This window comes from Periplaneta americana, chromosome 10, assembly GCF_040183065.1.
Source record: "Periplaneta americana isolate PAMFEO1 chromosome 10, P.americana_PAMFEO1_priV1, whole genome shotgun sequence".
NCBI lineage: Eukaryota > Metazoa > Arthropoda > Insecta > Blattodea > Blattidae > Periplaneta > Periplaneta americana.
In genome coordinates, this window is record NC_091126.1 from 40619470 (window position 1) to 40644278 (window position 24809).

Consider the following 24809-nt stretch of genomic DNA (forward strand, 5'->3'; position numbering starts at 1 on the left):
GAGAAGAAAATATAATGGTACTATTTATAGGAAAATGTTAAATACGATACAAAAGAGTAATATTTAAAACAAAATAAGATTCCAGACTAAACTTTTACTACAAAAAAAAACAGAAAAAATACATAAAGTTCAGATTAAGAAAAAAGTTACTACATATAATACAAAACATAGATCAAACATAAATATCAGTTTCAAACAAAACTTTTACTACACTTTACTTGTAAACTTGCAAGCACATTAAAAACATTTTTTGCAGTGGAAACTAAAAATTGATCAATAGTATAAAAGGATTCATAATTAACTAGCTATGAAGGACATCTATGAAACTCTGAAAAGTTACATGGTTGTAACTTAAGTTAAGTAATACTCTTACTTTTGAGTATTTTATTGCAGATGAGCTACATTAAAGACAGAAATGTTAATCTATTGGATAATAGAAAGGTAAATGAGAAGAAAATATAATGATACTATTTTTTGTAGGAAAATGTTAAGTACGATACAAAAGAGTAATAATTAAAACAAAATAAGATTCCAAACTAAAGTTTTACTACAGAAAACACAAAAAATACATAAAGTTCAAATTACGAAAAATGTTACTATATGTAATACAAAACATAAATATCAGTTTCAAACAAAACTTTTACCACACTTTACTTGTACTTCAAAGAGATATCAATGAAACCCATACCTTTACATTTTACATACTCTTAATCTATCGTTGTAATTATTTAGTTTCATGTTATAAAAATTAGTTAGTATTGTATTGTATTGTATTTATTAACATTCCATGGTATTCATACATGCTTACAGCTAGAATATGGAACAAGTCAGAAAACTTAATACTATTATAAAATCTTAATTTATAGTCACAGCGTAGATGAAATATATACAGACGAGATTTACAATGTAGTCTACTAGTACAACACATAGTTTTAGTATCAATTACATGAAGTGTTATTGAATGTCATGAATTCATCTACAGAATAGAAGGCGTGAGAAATTAGGTACTTCTTTAATTTGGCCTAAAAAAATTATGTTTTGAGTTTCATTTTTTATATCGATAGGGAGGCTATTAAAAATTTTTACAGCCATATAACGCACTCCTTTTTGATAGCATGATAGACTTGCCGATGGAATATGAAAGTCATTTATTGACGTGTATTTATGTTATGAACTATTGAATTAGTTACAAAGTTTTCACGATTACATACGAGGAAGATTATTAATGAAAAGATATACTGAAAAGCCATGGGCATTATTTGTAGTTTTTTGAAAATAGTCCTACACGATTCCCTAGATTTGGCACCTACTATTTTTCTAATTACTCTTTTTTGTAATAGAAATATATTGTTACTATCTGTGGAATTTCCCCAGAATATTATTCCAAAACTCATTACCGAGTGGAAGTATGCAAAGTATATTGTTTTTAAGGTATTGATATTTACTATCTTTTGCATAGATCTAATAGCAAAACAAGCTGAATTTAGTTTGGGGGTAATTTCTTTAATATGATTTTTCCAATTTAACACATTATTGATTTTTAAGCCAAGAAATTTGGTTGTTGTTGTTTCTAATAGGGATCTATTATTAATTATTGCGCTAGAAATTTGCGACGTTGAATTTGGACAGGATTTAAATTGAATTATGTTAGTTTTGTTACAATTTAATACTAATTTATTGACTGAGAACCAGACACATATTTTGAAGAGAATTTCCTCTGTTGAAGATTGGAATGTGTTGGAGTTATTGGCTGTAATTACTATACTTGTGTCATCTGCAAATAATATGGGATGACCTACATCTCTTATTAGGGGGGCAAGATCATTTATAAACACTAGAAAAAGTGGGAGACCTAATATTGAACCTTGAGGAATTCCATTATTAATAGTTTCCCATGTCGATGCAGATTTCATAGTTGTATAGATTTCAACTTTCTGTTTCCTATCTATGAGATATGAGTGAAACCATTGGTGTGCAACACCTTTAATTCCATAATAATCTAATTTATCCAGCAGCATTTTATGATTTATACAGTCAAATGCTTTGGATAAGTCACAGAAAATCCCTCCAACTTGTAATTTTTTATTAACTGCCTCCAGAATTTTGTCAGTTAAACTAAATGTTTCATTTTCTGTGCCTTTATTTTTCCTAAATCCAAATTGTTCTGCGACTGAAATGTTGTATCTTTCTAGATGATGATAATCTTTTATACATTACTTTTTCAAAGATTTTGGAGAAGACTGGTAGAAGTGATATGGGTCTGTAATTTTCTGGAGACGTTGTTTCTCCCTTTTTGAAGATAGGAATAACCACTGAATATTTTAATCTCTCGGGAAATATACCATTGAACATTGAATAGTTACATAAATAACTTGATGGCCCAGCTATAATATGTGAACTCGCTTTTAATATTTTGCTTGTTATTTCATCATACACCTGAGGAGTTTTTTTACTTTAGATTTTTAATAATTGCGAATATTTCTTGTTTGTTTGTTGGAAATATTTGAATATTTGGGAATTTTGTCGGAAAATATTGTGTTAAAAAATCTAAACTGTTAGTAACATTATCTTGGGCGATGTTGAGGTTATCAGTTATTGTAAGAAAATATTTGTTAAATATGTTTGCAATTTCATTTGGGTCTGACGTTTTTGTATTGTTAGATATAAGGATATAGTTTGTTACTTTACTTTTTGATCGTCCACTTTCTTTTTTATTTATGTTAAAAGTAGTTTTGATTTTATTATCAGAGTTTTGTATTGTTGTATTATAGTGTAATTCTTTAGCTTTTTGAATTACTTTGTGTAATATTTTTGAATAATTTTTATAGTGTTGTTTTAAGTTTGTATCATTACTATTTCTGCTCTATATGTATAATGATCTCTTGGTTTTGCATGAGATTTTAATACCTCGTATAATCCATCTATTGTTACATATTGTTTCACTTTTATACTTTACAGGAAAACTGGATTCAAAAATATTTAGAAATGTTTTATGAAATTCGTTGAATTTACTGTTCATATCACTCCGACTGTATAATGATTCCCATGTTTCATTTTTAAGATTTATTTCAAAATTATTTAATGATTCCCTGTTTATATTTCTGAATCTCACTTTAGTTGGTTTTTTTGATGATGTGTTAATATTTATACTTAGGAGTTGAGCATCATGATCCGAAAGACCATTAATTATTGGGGTTGTTTGAGATATACGTACCTGTTTTTTTTTTTCCGATGAATATGTTGTCTATTGCATTAGCTGAATCCCCTTGTATTCTGGTCGGAAAGTTTACTGTGTGTATTAAATTGAAAGATGCTAGTAATGAATTTATTTGATCTTTCCTTTTGCTTTCTGTTAGATAATCGACATTGATGCCTCCACAAATAATGCATTCACGTTTCAGTTTCTGTAAGTATTCTAGTGCCTTTTCCAATAAATGAATAAAATTTTCGTAGTCTCCAGATGGTGCTCTATATAGACATATTATAATGAAATTATATGTTTCATTTTCTAATTCAACAGCACAAATTTCTAAATCCCACTCTTTGCAAAAATGTGAAAGATCAATATTTTTTAAATCAAGGTCAGATTTGAGAAATATTCTCACGCCTCCATCCTCAAGAGTTTGTCTGCAATAACTAGCACCTAATTTATATCCTATGACGAGATTAATCAGCTTCTACCCTTCTTTGGCTTACATTACTTCCACTAACAAGTTGCTGTATTAGTATCCTGCTTTCACTCCAATTCATTTTCCAAAAGCTAACAAAGTCGAAGGCATTCCGTACAATGAAAGAAGAAAAGCTAGGAAGTACATTTAGTAGTCACTTAGGACCGTATTCATGGACATTCTTAGGGCGGGTTTCCGGTGGATGATCAGCGAACTAACGTTTTTCGTATTCATAAACCAGTGTTAGCGATATATGATATGATATGATATGATATGATATGATATGATATGATATGATATGATATGATATGATATGATATGATATGATATGATATGATATGATATGATATGAATCCCGTACAAGTAACCAGTCGATAGCCGGGGCTAGTTTAGCACGCTCGTAGCGCGGGCTAGCGAAATGTCTATGAATAGCACCCTAAAATGCTTATATTCACAATTAAAACCTCTTATGTTTGACTTGTGAGGTTATTACACAAGAACCCAATACTGAAACCTACATACAAAGTTTCCATCTTATTATCTGATTTTTGTAAACGAATTATCCTGGCAAATTAAGCAAAAAGACATAATTTTATTTCTCAAACTAGATTAATACTTACTTGAAGTTACATCCAGTTACAATACCTTCTTTTAAAATTAGAAATTGTTAGCAAAAATCCCTGTTGAAATAGCTCTCACGTACAGTACGCGGTTTTCACAAGAAATATGACAACATCGCAACAAACGAGGTTTGATATTTTGCCAGTAAAGTGCAGCATATTAAAGAAACAATTATTGTTTCTACAATTTTTACGGATGAGTTACGAAGTTATCTTCCGATTTGAGGTACGAGATTTTCATTCTCAACTGACAATATAATCTTATTGTCAATACAATGTACCATTTTGTATTTTTTAAGTAAGAATTCTTGTAAATTTGGACTCGCCGCTATTACACCAATATGGCATATTTGGAGACTCAGGCGGTGATGCCAATGACAGAAATCCTTTTGGTTAGCTTCTAGGTTGAAAACTGGGCTCAGATATCTTAATGATTCCGTCTTACTGCAAGGTTATATCACAGTCTAGTATATACAGTCACGAAGCTCAATACGTAGTAAATATGCATCCATAGATAGTTGCTAGCCACTAGGATCGCTACTATCGCCTCATTACAGACAATGCAATATAGTACCTGTACAGTCAATTGTTTCTAGTACCCTCATAAACTCAAGCTTCGTGAATGTATAAACTAGACTGTGCTAATATCTTGCAGTATACTTCCATTTATTACTGCACTGTAGGTCCTAAAGAAAATGTTAAGCACTTGAACAGGAACAGAAATGTCAAGAGTGTCCCAGTCTTGACACAGTGCTTGTCGGCCATAAGTTCGAATTAATCTTAAATCTTCTCCTCTTAATTTCAACAAGGAACTTTTGTATCTCTTAAATTATATTCAAAACTAAAGTTATGGAAGAATATCTAATTTGTCTTAAGAATCTGTGATTTTGGGATATGAACCCATGTCTCTGATACAAACTTGAAATGTTTTCATTCTTGTTGTTCGACTAATGGTGAACCAAAGCAATTACAACTGAGCACTGCAGAAATCCAGAGAGAATTTAATGACTATCTCTCGAAATAAATGATTCTCTCTTAGTAGATCGCGGTTTTCCTCGGACGCTGCGGCTGTCAAAGCGTACAAGGTTGATGAATTTATTGTGCGGGCGGTCTTAGTGAAACACCCTAGTGACGGAAGATTCGGGAATTCGGCGACCTGAAATAAATTATGTAGGAAATGAAGACGATGTTGAGACTACATTATGCAAGACAGGGAGGGAGGAAGATGCCTCATCGTTCACGCCAAGTCAGCAAGAGCACAGTACGCGGGGAGGAGACCATGTCGGTGTCGGTCATGCCACGTGAGCCGTCTCCTGACAGCGCCCGCAGATACGGTGGTGTTGGTCCACCATGTGACTCACAGTTAGCCAAACGCCTACATCCTCGGGTTTCTGCACCTTGAATACAATTTCGAACCCAAAGATTCCAGTATAATTTACCATTTTTTTGCGATCCGTCATTAAGTGTCGAAGAAAAGATTGAGTAATTATAATGAATCACTAAGTTAAGGCTGGTTCACAATAAACCGGGAACGAGAACCAGAATGAAAACGAGAAGCAGAGGGCGTGAATATGAAAATTTTTGATTCACAATAAACCGAGAACTTAGACGACTATGCATATCGATATGTATGTCAATAACGATATGTGAAGTCGATATTACGCATTCTGATGTTATTTGTGTATAATTGACCAATGGCGTTCTCTCATGAGTACAAGGCAGCCAACATAAACACAGGTTAACCAACTTCGAAATTTCAACTGAAACATTCCATTAGGTACGGTACTATAAATATGCCCATGCATCTTTATTATCACAACCTATTTTAAGTCTACCATAACGTAAAATAATTAGAGAAGAAACATTTGTAATAGAACAAAAATGAACACAACAGTAGTTATTGAATTGAGCCGTGAATATGTAGTGTGTAATACAACCAATACAGTAATAAATATGATTCGCTTCCGATCGGTGTTCAAAGATGCAGCTATTGAAAGCCACGTATTCTCCTTCATTTTCTCATCTTTATACGAGGCGCGCTGCTTATCGTAAACGTGAGGATTTCAATATTAGAATCTCATCAAATAAAACTTGCTCCATGATGCACAGCACAGAACAAAATAATGCATAGGTTATGTCACGGTCTTCTTGCTACAAAATATGCGACGACAAAATAGCTTTTAGATGACAATAGAATGAATCTAGTGGGCTGTGATCGGAAACGTGAACGCCAAAGTTGAAACTTGGCCAACTCTCCGTTCCCGAGCTCGGGCTCCGGCAAGCTTTTCGTTAATTGTGAATGCTCACTTTTAAATGTATACATTTTAACAATTTTACCGTTTTCGTTTTCGTTCCGATTCTCGTTTCCGGTTTATTGTGAATCAGTCTTTATTATATTATATTATATAGGGTGATTCACGGGGATTTACCGCCACTTACGTAGCTTATTTCCGAAGACATTCTGAACAAAAATGTCATATAAACATTTGTCCTAATCGCAATATATTCAAAGTTACATTAATTTGAAGTTGTTAGTAAAATACATTCTTTCGTTAGTTTTACGGGTAAAAAATATTACAAATAGAAAATAAACTAATCAGAAATGACATTTCTTTAATTGGCTAGTATACTGTAGCCAATATTGTTAAATAAAATGGAACTTTACTATAAAGTTCTATTAATAAGATTAAAAGATTGTATTTGCTGTTCGTCTTATATAAACAACGGTTCTCTCCTGCATTAGAACAGAGATCTGTTTTGTACCGGTATGTCTGTATCCGCTTGAGCTGTACTGTGTACTTGCAAACTCCCTCCTCCCCATCCACCAACGTTGCCAAACGCCTAATATTGTAAACTTTAATAATTAGTTAAATATTGCAATTAGAAAAAAATGTGATATTTTTTCTTCCTTATGACTTGAACAATGATCAGTTAAAATAATGGCACTTATACCCCTTATACCCTGTATATCTCTTTGGCACTAAATTTTTATGTGTTAGTTTATCCAGGATACACTTTACTCATATTTTCAGAAGTATCACTTGTACACCTTTGCTTCTGATCCCCTCAATTGATAGTTTATTTACACCTATCGATAGTAATATCGATTGTAGGAGCTATAGTCGACAGTACACTCTATAATATTGCAAGTGACTATCGCCCATCTCCAATGTCAACATCTTTAAATACTATTCGTAAAATAATTGTTAATTTCCATGTTATTGGACTCTTAAACAAATATCATTAACCGGGACAAATAATTCAGTGCGTTAACAATATATTATGTTAATTTATGACATTATTTCAGAGCTAAACCATTTCTTACAACCAGAAGTTTATGTACATTGTGGCGATGTACGTGGCTTCTGAAGGGTTTAGAACATTGCTTCTTCCCTACCAGGATATTGCAGATTTATGTAGTCACGCACTCTCCTCTGCTACTTCATTTCATTCCTTTCACATAGAAGCGACGTGTTGGACCATGTTGCTATTTTTTGTAGTAATTGTGTTTTAAACAACCATGAGCAGGCCGTGGTTCACGCAACGTCTGGCAGTAACAAAGACAGGCGGAGAAGTTGCAAGGGGGGAAATCTGAAAGGTACGCGCGACCTCTTGTCTCTGCAAGGGTCTCGAGACTGATGGAAACTTGCCTCACTCCACTGCCCTAGTCAGGGATTTTGGGTAATTCTGAATGGCACAAAACCGAAAGTGGGGCGCAACCTACCAGAATAAACAAGGGAAATATTTCTATACATATTAGGATGTACAAACATTAATAATAATAATAATAATAATAATAATAATAATAATAATAATAATAATAATAATAATAGTATAGTAATAATAATTTATTTTATTTTTCCTGACAGAGTTAAGACCTTAAGGCCATCTCTTACACTCAAGCAGATCTAAAATTAATAAAAATGCATAAGTAGTAATAATAATAGTAATAATAATAATAATAATAATAATAATATAACGGTTTTACTAATAAAAACTCTATATACAAACGTTTAACTGTCTTATACAATGAGTAGCTCATTTATACGTCGTGTGTAAATTCCTTACTAATAATCACTACATACGTCGCCTATGACAGTACAACTGTTACACAGCTACGTCATAGTTTCGTCATTACTTCGTTACGAAAGATAATAGAATATCTGAGATTCTCTATTGCATCCGGTAGAGCGCTCAAGTGTGGCGTGTAAAGTATCGATAGTACAACTGGCTCTAATCGATTACCACACTATATTTTGGTCAAAGAGTACAAGCTACAGCAATATTATTCTAATTATTCTGTGCTCTTTGGTTACTAGGCAATCATCATCATAAAATGACAGTCGATACGAACAGCTGTTAGAGGGGCGGCCATTTTTTCTCTATATACAACGCTTAAACAAGGGGTTTCGTGTATATAACTACTGCAAATCAATTCCCATTGTATAGTTACAGGCTGTTTATACGTCCATCGCTTCTGCATGGTTTATTAGTAAAGTTTTCTGTCTCAACTCTGCATAAGTCTAGTATAAAAACTATACACGGTTTATTAGTAAGACTGTAATAGTAATATAGTAATAATAATATATATTATTTTACCTGACAAAGTTAAGACCTTAAGGCCATCTCTTACACTCAAGCAGGTCTAAAATTAATAAAAATGCATAAGTAATAATAATAATAATAATAATAATATAATAGTAATACAGTAATAATAATTTATTTTATTTTACCTGACAAAGTTAAGACCTTAAGGCCATCCCTTACACTCAAGCAGATCTAAAATTAATAAAAATGCATAAGTAATGATGATGATGATAATAATAATAATAATAATAATAATATAATAGTAATATAGTAATAATAATTTATTTTATTCTACCTGAGACCTTAAGGCCATCCCTTACACTCAAGCAGATCTAAAATTAATAAAAATGCATAAATAATAATAGTAATAATAATAATAATAATAATAGTAATATAGTAATAATAATTTATTTTATTTTACCTGAGACCTTAAGGCCATCCCTTACACTCAAGCAGATCTAAAATTAATAAAAATGCATAAATAATGATCATATTAACAATGATAATAATAATAATAATAATAATAATAATAATAATAATAATAATAATGGATACGTTGTGAAATAATATTTTTGAAATTTATCTAAGTTACCAGTTAAGGGGACACTATACTTAAATTACTAACTTCCATGCTTTTAAAGCTAAATTTCCAAAACTTTTACACTGGTGCATACCAACCAATCTAATAGAAATCCAAACGTAATTAAATACAGAAAAATTAATTAAAATTACAAATACACGCAATAAACCATATCCCCCCAAACCAAAAATGAAATATAAAGTTCCAATATCTATATGATTTGTTGAGAATATTCAGCGTTGCAAAGTGGTTAATAATGACACGTACAAAATTTAAATTCTCTATGATAAGTAGTTTGTATTTTAATTATACATTATTACAATATTGTATCGGTTTATATAAGACAACCCTATCCAAACGGTACTCATTGAAGGCGAGCATTCAGCTGAAGAAGGAGAGACGAAGAAATAACTCGCGAGCGAATGGTATCATTGCGGTGGAGAAGAAGTGTTGTGCTCTAGTTAACTGTTCAGAATTCTTTAGTATTCTCTTGTCTCTTCAGTTGTAATTACCTGTAGTGCATAATGAACTTAAGGAAAATAAATAAACGTGATCACCAACCATTTTCTTTTCATATGTTATGGGAAAGCTGCAGCGATATTTTTCTACTTAATTAACTTATTATTCAAAGAACATGAATTTTACCAGCAATCGAAAAGTATTGGGAATAAATTTGAATAAGGAACAATAATGTTTCTTTCCCAGGCAGGATTCGAACCAAGAAAGTCTTAGTTACCAGTCTATCGTCCTCGGGAATGAACAAGGCTCTGAAATCAGCTACAAGGGTCGGTCCGGTTTTTTTTTTTTTGACACTACTGTACAATAATGAAAATTGGTACGTGTAAAACACTATCCTTCTGCTATATGAAAAAAAATTTACGATTAAAAAAATTATTTACATATTTTTTCAAAATTCAAAATGTTTACTGTGTAGTGATGAAGCGTTTCTCTCATTACTCATAAACTTGTTAACTTTTTCATGTTCTCTCTTTTATTTTATTTCTGAAACTCATGTTTACAATATCATGCTCTTTCAAATACATTCCTTACTAAATAATATATTTTTTTTTATTTTGTGTTAGAGGAAAATAGTGATATTTGACCATTTTTAAAATTAATTTATTTTTTATCAGACAATCTATCAAAGGCAGAGAAGTAATCTTGCATCATATTGTAGATACGACATGTATAAATACACATAAATAATTTCATCACAGAATGTTGGAAAGTTTTTGAGTTATATGGGAAACGCTTCATCACTGCACAGTGAACTGAATTTTGAAAAAAAAAATCATGTAAATATTTTTTTAATCGTAATTTTTTTTTCATATAGCAGGACAGTGTTTTACACATAATCATTTTCATTATTGTACAAAATATAGTAACGGAGGAAAAAAAAAATGTTGAATATTTCCGAAATTTTACTGCTGTAAGCTGTACGTAACCCCTTAAGGGCCGGTATTATAAACGCCGTTTAAACCTTACGTTCAGTTTAAACTGAAGTTTTTCGTTCTGCTTCCTATTATAAACCTTAACTACCAGTTAATCTTGAGTGAACTTGATCTGCAGTCCTCTGCTGTTTAAACTGCAGTTCAAGGCTCAACAGTGCAAGATGGCGGTTCCCGCAATACACATGGATATTGCAGATGTTTTCCAAGAACTTATGAGTGACGATAAATGAATGATCAATATTACTGAACGACCACGGCGGCCAAGAATTTTTCGAAATAGAGTGCATCAGTTTGAAATATAAATGAATATAAGTTTTAAAACAGATTGGGGCTTTCGAAGCAGACAGTTCTAACCTTCAAAATTAGGCTTTATAGTCCTAACCTTGTTTCGAAAAATTGAAAATCGGTTACAACATGCAACAGAGAAATGAGAAAGTGCAAAAATATGTTTTAGGGATTGAATTTAAAGACTTTTTGAAAAGATAAATGATTTCCTTTTCATTTTTGAAAACATTCTGTTGAATCTCTGCATCAATAATTACTAGTTGCGCTGCACTCTGGTAAGATTTGGTATGGGGCCTGATTTATAAACACTCTAATAACATTACCTAATTTTACTAGACTCATAAAAATTATTGTATTGTTTGATTGAATTGTTTCATAAACATTCTAGACAACACAAAATACGCACACTAATATTATTACTTCATTACTCAGTTGATTCTGTATGGAGTTACGTCACGGATGGTCATGCAAGGTTCAGTTTGGTTGTATTGTGTTTCGGAGTATAACGTTGGTAGCCAGCGTTAAGAAACTATTTGAGGTTAAGTCTGATAAGCATACTGAAGTACGCGATATTGGTCCTCTATACGTTTTTTTTTATGATACTCTCTCTGATGTCGAAGAACAAAGATGTTTCTTAATGAAGATTCTCCACGAGAGTCGACTATTTTAAATCAATAATGTAATTAAACGGCTGCGATCGTCTTCTTTTCTTTCTTAGCAGTAATATCAATCGTATTCCACTACGGTTTAATTTAACCGAGACTCTGTAATAGGGATGTCCTGAACTAGCACCAACAGATAGCGCACGTGTACTATGACGGATGCGCTTTGCGTGTGCATTTGTTTTTCGGTGTATGAACATTGACGGTCTTACTAATAAAAACTCTATATACAGACGTTTAACTGTCTTATACTTAGACAATGAGTAGCTCATTTATACGTCGTGCGTAAATTCCTTACTAATAATCACTACATACGTCGTGTATAACAGTATGACTGTTACACAGCTACGTCATAGTTTCGTCATTACTTCGTTACGAAAGGTAATAGAATATCTGAGGTTCTCTATTGCATCCGGTAGAGTGCTCTACTGTGGAGTGTGAAATATCGATAGTACAACTAGCTCTAATCGATTACCACACTATATTTTGGCCAAAGAGTACAAGCTACAGCAATATTATTCTATTTATTCTGTGCTCTTTGGTGTGTTCTTCTGTGGTTACAAGGCATCCATCATCATAAAATGACAGTCGATATGAACAGCTGTTAGAGGGGCGGCCATTTATTTCTCTGTATACAACGCTTAAACAAGGGGTTTCGTATATATAACTACTGCAAAGCAATTCCCATTGTATAGTTACAGCCTGCTTATACGCCCATAGCTTATTCACGGTTTATTAGTAACGTTTTCTGTCTCAACGCTGCATAAGTCTCGTATATAAACTATACATGGTTTATTAGTAAGACCGTGAGGATATATGTAGTGTATTAGTATATTAGATACTCTTAAAAACGACTAAAAATGGCAAATTTTTGTTATGTTCCTATATGAAAAACCAGGGAAAGCTTTTTGTCTTCAATCAGGTCCCGAAATATTCTGAATAAACCTTAACCTTAAACCTTAAAAAATGTAAGTAATAAAATTGGGCCTCGAAAGTGCTAGCTATTAAATAAAAGTAACTACTTCAAGTAAGGAATTGTTGACTATAGTTTCATTTTGGAAGAGGAAAAAGAAAAATTTATAAAAACATATGCAACCTCGACAGCGAGCTATGTTAGCTTAGATTATATGCAGTAGTTGTAGGAGTCTCCGAATTTTACGCCTACAGTAAACTCTCGATAAACTGGAATGTTTATTATCCAGAACGATTCCTAGTCAAATTCCATTTCTTTTTAAATTACTGTACCCTAATTATTAAAGCCATGTTTTAAGTTCAAATTTTCAAAATCATCCCACACAGTATTCAAAACTGCATGTCCTTAACCTACAAAACACACTACTAATCGTGATACTATTGCGATCATATGTTATTATATCATCCTATTAAAAATTGCATTTGATCTTTCTGCAACTACAGAAAAAATACAAGGAATTCAATCTCGATAGTATCTTCCCTATAAAAAAACACATTGGTGGCTGCATATCCTGTTTTTAGCATACGGTTCTTAAATACTAATTGTTAAAGAGGGCAATATTCACTTTCGACATATTTCCTATTTTTTTATTCGTGCACCTCGTTCTCAAAGTTCTCGTTTAGGTTCATGAACATTCAATTTACTCGTATTTATATTCTGCATACTGCAGATTTCCCCACCTATCTCGGGGAATCGCTCAATATTATATAGGTTTCCGTTATTATTTATTGCAAATTAAATTAAATTATGAGGTAAGAAAATATTGAATTATATTAAAGTATACTAGGTTATACAAAATAACTGTAAACATAATTTTGACACGCACAGAAAACCAACAAGAGGGAAAACGTAATCAACTGTAGCATATGACAAAACATAGCCCTACATGTTGCCCCGCATGGAACGCTTCTGCCATCTGACGGTAAAACTTCGCATAAGATATCCCTATACGATACGTAGAGTTAAACTCGCGGTTAAGTTTAACTTAGGTTTAACTTAGGTTTAACATAATCTTTAGATTAACCGTATTTATAAAACCGGGACTAAGTCATTCTTAATTATTATTTCAATGTACCGAAGTACATATGATATTTCCATGCAGATATTCTGCGTCATCATACGATGAAAGAGTAATGGAACGGAGAAAAATTCTCTCCGGCGCCGGGATTTGAACCCGGCTTTTCAGCTCTACGTGCTGATGCTTTATCCACTAAGCCACACCGGATACAACCCCGACGTCGGACAGAATTGTCTCTGATTGAGTCATAGACATCTATGACGTAGTGCAGAGGGCGGCCACTACAGGGAACCCAAGAGTTGGAACTCAATCAGAGACAATTCTGCCCGACGTCGGGGTTGTATCCGGTGTGGCTTAGTGGATAAAACATCAGCACGTAGAGCTGAAAACCCGGGTTCAAATCCCGGCGCCGGAGAGAATTTTTCTCCGTTCCATTACTCTTTCATCGCATTCTTAATTAACTAATAGTTGAGAAAGAATTCCGTGGACATGTTCAGTAGAACAATGCTGTTGCATGCATTGCCAGCTATTCTAGGCGAGTGCACGGTGCAGCTGCTGGAAAACAATGTCCTACAAGCAATCACACTAATTACACGTAACGAGTTGAAGCACCGCGTCGCGCGCATCTCGGAATTCATTGGAGTGTTGTGAGGAACGCAGTCGATAAGGTGGCAGACATTTCAAAGTAAATTCTAAAGGCGAGTGCTTGTTTTAATTAAATTAGATTGCTTTGGCAACCGGAGCCGTTCGGTGACAGTTCCTTACCGACAGCTGACCACTCACTTGTTGATTAACACTAATTATTCATATCGGAAAACAGAGGCAACAGTTGTCAACAAAATACACGTTGCTAACAATAGACAGTGCGTTCGCTTCCCCCTGCGGCCGGCCAGCAAGCGCGGAGCGTTAGTTAGCGAAGTGTATCAATCCTCAAGCTCCATCTACTATTCGTTGACTTTAAGGAAGCGTATGATAGTATTGACAGGAACTCACTAATAGAAACTCTCATAGATTATTATGTGCCACGTAAACTGATAAGATTAATCCAGATGACTTAAAAGCACAACAAAGGAAGAGTAGTCATTCAAAATGAAATAGCTGAAGAATTTAAAATAGAAAAAGGTGTTAAACAAGGTGATCCACTATCCACAATATTGTTTAATATTGCGTTGGAAAGAGTGGTTAGAAACTTAGATATAAACCCTGGTGGTACAATATATAATAGAATGGTACAAATTCTAGCCTATGCTGACGATGTGGTAATAATAAGTAGTCTACAGTAGACCTACAGAGAACTCTACTCCAGTTAGTCGAAGAAGGGGAGAAATTAGGGCTAAGCGTTAATCAAAGGAAAACTAAATATATGATAGCAAGTAGAAATAAAAATAAATGGGGAAACTTAAAAGACATAACAATTGGAGATTATAATTTTGAAAGAGTTACGAATTTTAAATATCATGGATCCATAATTACTGAAGACAATAATACCTCTGAGGAGATAAAAGAGAGATTGAAAGAAGGGGATAGATGTTATTGGGCACTTCTCCACTTAATGAGATCTAGACACCTTTCGAAGGCAGGAAAAATAAAGACATACAGAACTGTGTTGAGACCAATTGGCTCCTATGCATCGGAAACCTGGTCTATGCTTAAGGAAGACGAAAATAGAATTGCTATTTGGGAGAGAAAAATTTTAAGGAGAATATATGGACCAAAATTAGTAAACGGAGAATGCAGATTGCGATACAATAGCGAGTTGTACGAGTTGTATGGTAAACCTTCAATATTGGGGGAAATAAAAAGTTCAAGATTAAAATGGCTGGGCCATGTGGAGAGAAGGGAAGAGAACTCGTTACTACACAGGATATATAGAGGAAATCCAGGAGGAAGAAGACGCACAGGGAGACCTAGAAAGACATGGATGAAAGATGTGGAGGAGCATATGAAGGAGCTGGGGATCCGAACGTGGAGGAGGTGTGCCCGGGACAGGAATGATTGGGCTTCACTTGTTAGGCAGGCTTTAGTCCTACAAGGGCTGTAATGCCACAGATGATGATGATCAATCCTCAAGCTTATCCTACTCATTTATTGTTATCACTTGAGTACTAACCTTGTTACAAAAGATGCTGAAAGTAGTATCCATCTGCATTGATGCATTCTTGACATCTTGTCAATGACATCTGATTGCTCACGGAAACCACCACGCGTGGCCTTCAGGCGTTTTCTTTAAGCGCTTCAGAAAAGCAAGCTGATTGTTGAAACAGAACGCAATTAGGTCAGCTGACTGCAAAATGATGAACAGCTGTTGAGTGATTCTTAAACACGGGTGGCAGCACGTTGGTAGGCTATATTATTGCTGCTCCGCGTGCTTGCTGTTCATCGCCCGGCCGCAGGGACAAGCGAACGCACTGAATCTACTATTACCATCACTAACGCTACAGAAGAGGAAGGCAGAATATAGGAAAGATTGGAGAAAGCTGGGTTTGCAGTGAAAGATTTGCCATTGGGCATAACACTAAATGAATTAACACTATAGCTGTCCAACATTGTGGAGTAACGGTTGGCTTGTCTGACCGTGAAACGAGTGGATCCGGGTTGAGCTTTATTTCTTACTAGCCGTACCCGTGCGCTCCGCTGCACCTGTTAGAAATAAATATAAAGTAAAGTGGGTGCTCCTGTTATGGCCATGTTCCTGATATGCTCACCCCCTCCCCTATTCTGAGTTAGTTAACAGAAAAATCCGCTAAATTGCAGCAGCATCCAGTGAAAGGGCATCCTGGTATGTCACTTGATCGTAGTGCTGCTTATGATTAGGTTTTCTCCGGAGCGGTTGTTTGCGCGCTTTCAATCGGAGACCTCCAGTTACCTCCGATTGATGCCGCGCAGGTTGTATATGTGCTGTGGCGCAGACGTACACTTTCCGCTGAGCATTCCTTTAATCGGGTCAGGTAGTGATTCGAGTCCGCTGACGTCCGCGTGTCTTTTAAAATAAGTTCTAATTTGTTGTTGTTTAATCTCTCTTTTATGTTAATCTCTCTCTCTTTCTTCGGCTCTTTTTTTATGTTGCTTAAAGTGCTACGTTAGCTGACAGATTTTTTTTTCTAGTTTTGAAATTCATAGTATATGTGGAAAGTCGTATTAGTTTTATGTCATTGATCAAATTAATAACATTCAATCTAACTGCAAAACTAACGCAGAAGTAAAGCTTTTCGATAGCTAATGTAATAGTAATATACGTTACAAGAGCGGTATGTTGACGTTTTCACGTTCAAGGAAAAGATTGAAAAAGCGAAACGTAGTTGAGCTTTTTTAATTTCCGAGAACATGAAAACAAACATACCGCTCGTGCATCGTACATTATTTTGTGCGAAGATCGTTTATTACATACCTGAAAGACGAATTTCTAATTAGTTGCAATGAAATCTCCATGTTGGTTTCTGTTTAATGACGGCAACTTCGGAAAACCAAAATATCTTTCTTCAACATTGTTGCTATAAAATATAGAATAAAGAAATATAATTACAAAACAAAGAGCAATACAAATAAAATAATACAAGCAATATAAAAAGAAGATACAGTAGTATTAACAAAATTTGAGACCGAATGAGCAGCGCTCGTGCTCGGTCGCAGTTCAGATATAATATTAAAATAAAAAATAAAAACATGTTTTCTGTGTTTACTATACTCCAGCAGGCCGTGTTATACGTCTGTCTTTTTTTTTCCCCCAGTCTATAAATGCGAACTTAAAACAAACGGTAAGGTTATGTAATGACTTATTTTTCATTTTAATATTTTAACAATATTATTTATATAACATATTGCAGTAATAACATCGGCATGTGGAATCTTGTTGATTTTTTCACGGCTTCCTTAATGTTACTTGTATCAGGAATGCAATAAGTTTCGTGGAGTAGTAGACGTTACTTAATTTTTGCAAATATTTAAAAACAATAATTAACATTGCAATTTAGGTGAAATTGCAGTGGTAAGTTTCCAATTTATAATTATTACTATGTTAAACGTCTCTAAAAATGATATGTTAAAAGCCTAAAGCAGTAAAATGAATGTCGCGCTTAAGCGGTAAGAAGAGGGAAATTGTTATGTGTGTTACGTTGGGAATACTGAATGTGGCATTTCACACTTACCGCGTATTGGTTCTGTGCGGAAAACAAGCAAATACGCACGATCTCGCACAAAATATATTAAGGGAGCTTCAGAATGAAACAAAAGAAACGTGGGCTATCAATGGGATAAAGTTTACTGTTCAACATAATTTATTCAGATTCTTCACCGGACAGGATTGTGATTATTGTGTTAAAGAGTGTCAGTATTTGAACTGCTTCTTCTAAAACGCACCACTTTTGCTCTGTAATAAAAATATAAATGGATATCAACTTAAGGATAATTGTAATTATATTATTACCAGATGTTTCTTTAGTTTCATTCAGAAATATTTTAATCCAAACAGTAAAATATAACTCAAGTTGTCTAAACAGTAAAATATAACTCAAGTCGTCTTGTAAATATTTAATTTGTTTTTTATTGCCTCGAAAGTTACGTTTTAGAAAAATTTCAAGACATTTTCATAGTCTGTGAGCCTTTGGGAAAAATAGCACTAAAACAATTTAAAAAGAAATCGTATCAAATGTTTTGCATAATTGTTTTCATCAAGTTCGAGATTGTGCGATCGCTTCAAATGGTCTAACAAATTCGAAGTTCCACCACTCTTAGAGTAAATTCGCCCACAAAGTTTACAGTGTGCGACTTTATTATTACCTTAAACTAAATTAAAGAATTTCTATGCGACGGATATCCGATTTGGTGCCATTTTATTCCACTCACAACTACCGTCAGTCCGTACGCGCCGGTCGTCCTTGAGCTAACTGTTGCTTCGCTCCGAACCCCCGCATCCCTCCGTATGTCCCCTGTTCCACCTACGGTAGTACCGGAGATCACCGGTGGAGAGCTTTATTCGTTATCTCCGAATCCTCCGCGGTAGTAGTCACTCCGATGAGCAGCACTGCTTGATCGTTTTCCATCTAGTCAGGTTGAACAATATGCCGTCAGTTGCCTGTTTTGCGGTTTTCATGTGACCTCTTCTTATTTTACTCTGGTAAGTCTCCTTTGTTTTATGCATGTTTTTCAAAGACTTGTTTCATGAAAACCATAATACTCCATTCAGTTTTTAATGTTCTGTTGATTGGTGTTGTCGTTGATGGCGTATCTTTTACGAGTTGTTCATAATCAAACGATTTTCGTGAAGGCTTACCTGCTCCTGATATGGCCATATCAAATGCACCATGGCCATATCAAATTCATTTCACTTTTTTTTTCACCTGACAGATTTACATGCCTTATAGCTGGGATTACGCAAAAATGTTGTATTTTAAGAAAAACAACGTACTTTTTTTATGGAAAAACCTGTTTTGACTACACTTTTGAATTATAAAAAAGATTATTGAGTGTCAAGTTTATTCATTTTACACCAAAATTATTTAATTTTAGCACAACTGGGCTATCAAACTGAAAACAATCACGATTTGTAGAACATGGAACAAGGGTGGCCATATCATGTGCACATGTTCCTCATATGGCCACTAGGTAGACTTTTGAAATTTGGGACTTTTTGGACAATTAAAGATATTTTTATGGGGAAAGGAAGTAGTTTTAAGAAAGTCCATTAGACTGAGAACGATTAAGAAAAAAGTGGTTTACATTTTTTTTTCAAAATGGCGGCTAGAAAAATTCTCAAACCTTAGCATGGCCATATCACGGACACCTACCTTATAATTAAAATAGGACATTTGATCCAGGGAACATTCGTGTTTGTTAGAAGGATAAATCGTTTAATATGTTACTTAATTTAATTTGTATTTAAATAATTAAAATGCGATCATTTTGGTCCAGAGAGCACTCATTTGGTGCAATGACAATTCCTTTAACATGTTTCTTAATTGTTATTACATGCAACAATAGTTTAATGAAGATTGACATATCATTTAGTTTTAATGTGTATACTTTACATTACTTGCTATATGTTTCCATTGAATTATGGTAATCACTTAATTTTAACCATTGTTTTCTACGTCTTCAGTAAATGGCGCTTGGCCCACTATGGTTCTGAACCCTTCAAATAACTTAAATAGCGATACAACATATATAGTGATATGTAATTATATTTCTTCTTTCGAAAATGTAAGAATTCACGATCTCCTATATGCCATTGCCATGGAATGAATAAATGTGTTTTTCCTTCCTACTCAAAAATTTTATATTTTGCACATAGGAGTTACTGCAGGAACAACAAAGCTATAATCTGAGACGGCGGTGAAAATGTATCGTATTGTTATTTTAAAAGTCTTCTATATCCTTAAAGTCCACACCTGTGGAGTAACGGTCAGCGCGTCTGGCCGCGAAACCAGGTGGCCCGGGTTCGAATCCCTGTCGGGGCAAGTTACCTGGTTGAGGTTTTTTCCGGGGTTTTCCCTCAACCCAATACGAGCAAATGCTGGGTAACTTTCGGTGCTGGACCCCGGACTCATTTCACCGGCATTATCACCTTCATTTCATTCAGACGCTAAATAACCTGAGATGTTGATACAGCGTCGTAAAATAACTCAATAAAATAAAATAAAAAATATATCCTTAAATATCGGTCCTATCAAAATTTTGAATAGGATAAAACTTATCGGAAATCATTTTTAAAGAAACCTTTGTTATGTAACATTTTTCATAAAAATCAATAATAAGCGAGATATTTCGATTTACAATATTTGATTCAGGTCCCCTTATAACCCCCCTTTTAAATAAAGTATTTTGAATGCCATATAGCCTAAAATCTAAGTTACAACGAACTTAATTTATATTCCAATTTTCATCGAAATCCATTCAGCCATTATCGCGTGAAAATGTAACAAACATCCAGACAGACAGAGAGACAGACAGACATACAAACAAAAATGTCAAAAAAGCGATTTTCGGTTTCAGGATGTTTGATTATAAATGTTAACATCAATTATTTTGGGAAAATCGAAAATTACTAGAAAAATTTTGGCAACAGATTTATTATTATTTCTTATATTTCCCTCAACCAATTGAAGCAGAATTGCTGGTTAAGGGTTTATGTACGTGAACGATCACAAATTTTATCAGAAAATGCAGTCTCTAAATTTCTAAAATGTTATAAGGAAATGAACTCACAATTGGACAAAAATTACAAGGTACCACAACAAGACTTATTAGAACTTAAATATCTGATAAAAGTATAAAAATGTTACTAATAATATTTTTTAGAATTCACTTTTTACTTTAAATTAAATTTTCCAAAATTTAAAAATTTTCACAGATATTATTTCTTAACTCCACAACCATTAGAGATAGAATTCTCAAATTTTGTACAATAATTTTACAGGTATTTATGCAAAATATGGACTACAATAATGCCCATTTCTTTCAAAATAGAAAAATTAGATCACAAACATTATGTAAATTTTAATGTACTTAATACAGGACAAATAAAAAATTAATTGTATTAAAATAAACAACTCAACATATCTGAGAGTAGTTTACTTTTCAGAAATAAGTGTTTATTACATGCAGGAAAAATATTAAAGATGTCAGAGAGACCATAACAATGTTATGATTACCAAATGATGTAACTGCAGATATTTTTTTTTTCACACTTTTTTAAAACTGATTTCAAAAATATTATTAGTAAACTTTTTAATATTTTTATCAGATATTTAAGTTCTAATAAGTCTTGTTGTGGTACCTTGTAATTTTTGTCCAACTGTAAGTTCATTTTCTTATAAAGTTTTAAAAATTTTTTAGAGCCTGCATTTTCTGATAATATTTGTGGTTGTTCACGTACATATAGCCTTTAACTTTCAGCGTTGGATCTCGGACTAATTTCACCATAATAATTATACTTACCCTCTTTTATCATTATCCGCGTTCCTTTTCCATATTTCGGGATCGCGTGCGATGTAGAGTCGGCTGCGGGCCGCCACTGAACTTGGACCCCATATTATGTGGTCATTAGTTGCTGGTGGTAGTGTTTTGTAACGTAGGCTTTCTCCTGGAACCGAGCTTGAGGATACAAAAGGATTCTGCAGGCTGAAGGGAGAATTCGAGGGTGGTCCGTAGGAGAATCTTTAGCTCGGGGGACCTTGAGACATGCGTATCAGTCAATTGCGGATAGTATAACGGCTCACCCAAGCAGCCAACGTGCGAGGGCAACCCCCAGTCCCTACCCTCCTCTCACTGGGGACGAATATAATACAACGCTATAGCTGCTGCCAATACTCCTGCTAATATAAATGCAATAATGAATGTTTTCTTTGTTCACTTCTTTCAAACACTCCGGTCTCTGGACCGGATTATATTGTATTATATTGTATTATATTATATTATATTATATTATATTATATTATATTATATTATATTATATTATTTTATATTATATTGTATTATATTATATTATATTTTTTATATTATATTATATTTTACATAGGTTGGATAAAAAGTAATGGCAACACTGCTGTCACGTGACGATGGTGCGTTCGAGAGCTGCCAGCTGTGTGGACATGAACAAGGACTGTTAGATGAGTAGATGAGTTAGTGCAGCCAGCGGCGACAGTACTCCATCAATCTACTGCAGTGTGTAGAACGTTCACTTTCATAGGGATAGTGCGAGCGCCCTAAGACCATCCTTACAAAACTAGAGCAATGTTCCTGGATCAAAATTGAAATGGCACGAGGTCATAGTGCACAAGAATGTTTTCAGGGACTGCGTGAAGCATGTGGCGATGCAGCGTTGCCATATCGCACAGTTGCACGATGGGTTAAAGCGTTCCGGGAAGGCCTTGTTGCACCGGTACCAAAGGGAAGGTGACGACTTTCTTGGACGAGTCGTCGCTATGGACGAAACCTGGACTCGCTCGTATGAACCAAACTTGAAACGCCAATCAAATGAATGGAAGCATCCCGGTTCTCCTGGTCCAAAGAAAGTGCGCCCTACACAAAGTGCTGTGAAGGAGATGTTCATTGTGGCGTATGACATTGATGGGGTAATACTGCACCACGCTGGACCTCCAAGGCAGACGGAAAACGCGGACTACTGGAACATCCACCGTTCTCACCCGATATGATCCATGCGATTACGATCTTTTCACCAAAGTGAAAGAACCACTGCGAGGGATCCGGTACAATACCAGAGATGAACTTATCCGTGCTTTAGGGCGGCCAATACGGAACATCAACAAAGATGGACGCGCTGATGGTGTGCGACGCCTTCCAAACATTTGGCAAAAGGTAATAAATAAGGGGGGCGACTATATAGAAGGTACGTAAATGTTGTACCCCTGTGAATAAAGCCATGTCAGAAATATCGGAACTGTTGCCATTACTTTTTATCCAACCCTAGTATTATATTATATTATATTATATTATATTATATTATATTATATTATATTATATTATATTATATTATATTATATTATATTATATTATATTATTTGTCACTCAACACATTTGATCCTGCTGGCACTTCACATTCTGTATTTGGGCCAGCATTCCCGTTCTTACACTACTTACATCATTTATAAATTTAGTGACCGACTCATTCTCTTCCCTCCTTTATCACTGTGTCCTTACATATCCATCCATTTCACTTATCGCGTCCTCTGTTTCGTAATTTAATCATCTATTATTATCTATCGTATTAATCGTACCTTATTCTAATTCCTCCTATCCCTAACACTTTCATTTCATTTATGTTTCTACCTCTTCCTTGTTTCACTCACATGTCACTAAATTATTTTTCATGTACTCTTTCCCACCTGACAATACATTATTTCTTTGTTAAATATTTCTTAGTCCCTACTGTCATGTATCATGGCTAATCCCTACTCCTAGCTCACCTTACTCTTTAATTCCTAATATTTCGCACTATTCTTACCTTCTTATTAAATATAAACACCATGAACTTTTACAATTAATCAATTCTTCCCGCAATTTCACTGTTCAGATTCCTCTGCTATTTTTTTTCCTCACTGACACACCATGTTCTTAGATTACATATTGCCTTTTCTTTATTACTACACGTTTGTTTCTCACTATCTGATCTATTTACATTATCAATATTTCCCATTTTCGCCACTAACCCTCCTTTCCCCACCAATCTTCTTTCCTGGACTCTTCTTTCTTCTTCAGCTGGCGACCTACATTCTCTTGGACTGATTTCTTACACTACAGAAGTCTCTGCTATTTCTCTCACTTTTCTGGTTATATTATATTATATTATATTATATTATATTATATTTTATGCTTGACCATGCCTAAATGTAGTAATTATACACTTGATAGCAGTCCTTTAATGGACCTCATTAAAGTACACTTATTCACTAACGTTCAGGCGTTCCACCAATAAGAAAACACAATTGTAGCAATATGAAAGCGGAAGTATCGATTATTCTCGGATATGCAATAGAAAGACAACTAGCGAAACGTCACGGAGGCTGGAAATCCAATACTGTCGCAGAAGATTATGTTCTGTTACTATAATAATTAGCGTTAATTGTAAATAATATTCAAATAAATTCAATTTGTCATCTCGTTTTTCAATCCTAAATCAATTTCCAGGTTATATCAAAATTAGTTCATGTTATTCTCTAAATTATATCAAGGTCAATGACATTATTGTTCCTCGGAAAAAATCAATACTTTCGCGTCTGCGCACATCTCACAATTAACGAGCTATGCACAAGGTCACTTCCGATCTTCAGTCAGATGCGAATGAAGTGAATACTTCTGAATAATTTCAAGTTAGAAATATGGTCAAGCATAAAAAGTCGTATGAAACTTGCCTATAATGGTAATTAAGACGCTCGTATTAAAATTATGAAACTCGCTTGCGCTCGTTTCATAAACATACTCGCGTCTTAATTACTACCATTATAGGCTCGT

General features: G+C 34.1%; 1 protein-coding gene across 1 annotated transcript in view; it reads left to right on the plus strand.

The window, feature by feature from the left end:
- Nucleotides 1–24809, plus strand: part of LOC138707358 (cell adhesion molecule Dscam2-like) — a 1214496-nt gene that overhangs the window by 967943 nt on the left and 221744 nt on the right. The gene's annotated exons all lie outside the window — the stretch shown is intronic.